Consider the following 2,552-nt stretch of genomic DNA (forward strand, 5'->3'; position numbering starts at 1 on the left):
CTGACCATCTCTGAGAACCTGCATAAAAGAAAAATGATTATGAAAATTTAGACATTATTGTATTTGCAAAGGCATTAAAGAAACTTGAAGAGAGTTGTAGACCTTTGTTTTAGGAGCCAGACGAGCCATGAGTGCGGCTGCAGCATTTCCAGCATTGTTTTCCTCAATGAAACTGATTGTTGAATTGATAATCAGAAGGCATATAATCCCTACAAAGTCCTGCCAGTCAGGACCCTCACCCTGAAACAAAACAAACCGCAGAAAGCTATCAGGGTGACCATTCAAGCTTTGAAAAGTATATGGGGAAAGATATATAACTTACTCCACCATTGGCAAGGACAATGGCCATCACTGCTGCAGCTTCCATAACCCATGATAATGGGTTCCACATAAAACTTAGAAACTTCAAAAACTTGTTTTCCTGGAGTATGATAAAAAAGCTAGCATTGTCACAGTACTTCAAACCAAACCAGATAAACTACAGCTAGCTTAGCTAATAGGCTGCAAGGTCTTACTCTATTGCAATTTTATAACTAGAACTACAGATAAATAATGATGATTTAACTGAAAATTTGAAACTCTCTATATATATATCCGAAATTACGGGTGCTTACGGGCTTCTCCTCGAGCTTATTCTGACCAAAAATATGGACTCGAACTTCAGCATCTTCAGATGTAAGTCCTGCACGGGATGTTCTCAGTAAAATAAATGATCGTAAAACTGAATTTAAATCACCAAAAACGTTAAATAAAATAATCGACATTTCTTTTACCTTCTGAATTTCCATTGAGCAGCAGAAGGAACTTCAACAGGAGGCAAACCTTCATGCTTCCAATCGGAAAAAGCATCTAATGCATTGAAACGAATATCGTTGCCGCTTGCGACGTCTTTAAGAGAATCAAACAACTTTCACCGAATATCATTTCCGGTAAAGTGGCAAAGTTTGGAGTCTTTGTTCCATTGTTGGAGAGCCAATAAGTTGAGAATCAAGCGGTTACCACCATGAAATAGCAACAGGGTCGAGCGGATGAAGAAGCAGTCTGCTAATGAGTGATGAAGAAGAAACAGATGTGGCGGCAGAAAGGAAGGAAAAAGTTATGGAATCAGAAAAATCAGAAGAAGCAATTAGGAGGGTAAAACAGGGTAGAAAAATGGGGAGAACTTAATACGTAGCAAAACAGAGCTTTTCATCCGGAATAGAAATCGGTGGATTTTGGGAATTAGGTCTGTAATGGATTAGACCTGTAATAACAATACACTGAACCAAACAATGGATTAAAGGAGTATTAAGTGGGGCCCACTGATTAGGGGTGTTTGGCTATGCTAATACACCCAACCAAACATGCTCTAATGTCATTTGGACGACTTTTGAAAGCACCTCTTTGTCTTGAATCAAGAGAGAGTGTGTGTGAAATGCATTTTTACATTTTTACCGTCTTTGCTTATCTACTTCAATAATAATTCCCAAGGTGCTCCATTTTTCAGGACTAATGATTATCATCTTTTCAAATAAGTTAAGCTAGAATGATTGCAATATTGATCTCTTACAAATCTTGCATTGGTTGCTATCTAATATCTCAGTTGCCTGCTGAGCCGATCATAGTAGAAGATTCTCCAAAAAGAAAAGCAATTTATCAATTAGAATCTAACTTGGAAAACCTTACCCACATTTGCATACATTTACAAAAGAAAAGAAATTTAAACCAAACCCGAATGTTATTACTTCAATGGAAGTGGTCCTATTGACGATAAATTGATCAGAAACCAACCAAATAATTAATTATGATATTGGAATTGAGCCAAGAGATGGGGACACCTTACATTGTTTGCACTTGCAGGGGGTGAGGTTTTAACCATTTCGGAAATGGTACGAAGACAACATGAAAATATGATAATTTTATATATATATATCACATGAGAAAATAAATAAAAATATATGAAAATAAAGAGTATATTACATTTTAAATACAATTATAATATGAATATATAAATTATCGGATTCCAACATCATCTATCAAAATTAATAGTCTAGTCTTTTTCCTCAAATAGCCTCAATGCCCTACTGAATTTGTTGTTCTAATCTGCCACAAACAATATAGAAGCATATGTGTCTGCTGGGGCTAGATTGTTCGCCCACAAACTTTTTTTTTTTTTACATGTACTTTTCATTGGTTGATAATTTGATAAGTTCCGAGGATCTGCCCAAACACATATAGAAAGATACAACAAAAGAACTAGCAGAGTCTAATTTCATCTACGTTTCACGAAAAATTTATATATTATATACTATAATATATAGTTTAGCTGTTTTTTTCTTATCATTTTAAAGCAAAACAATGCATTAAAATTGATATTAGCATATAATATAACAAAAATCAAGTTGGTTCACATGGTGTGGGCCTTAAAATTTTGTTAAATTATTTTGGGAAGGGTATCAGAAGTTCTCTTATTCATTAATAATCACTCAATATCTAAACCCCTTCAGCAACCTGTACGGACAAATCTAGGGGAGATAGTTGCTTTTCTGGGTTAATAATAACAATAATAATTA

General features: G+C 34.8%; 1 long non-coding RNA gene across 1 annotated transcript; it reads right to left on the reverse strand.

Moving 5' to 3' along the window:
• On the reverse strand, positions 1 to 702 carry LOC107952377 (uncharacterized). Its single transcript, XR_005925253.1, has 4 exons — positions 615 to 702; positions 323 to 421; positions 103 to 240; positions 1 to 18 (listed from the first exon to the last, which is right to left on the reverse strand). It is a non-coding gene; the product is annotated as an uncharacterized lncRNA (long non-coding RNA).
• Between the last annotated feature and the right edge of the window lie 1,850 nt (positions 703 to 2,552).

Source organism: Gossypium hirsutum, unplaced genomic scaffold, assembly GCF_007990345.1.
Source record: "Gossypium hirsutum isolate 1008001.06 unplaced genomic scaffold, Gossypium_hirsutum_v2.1 scaffold_1486, whole genome shotgun sequence".
Lineage (NCBI taxonomy): Eukaryota > Viridiplantae > Streptophyta > Magnoliopsida > Malvales > Malvaceae > Gossypium > Gossypium hirsutum.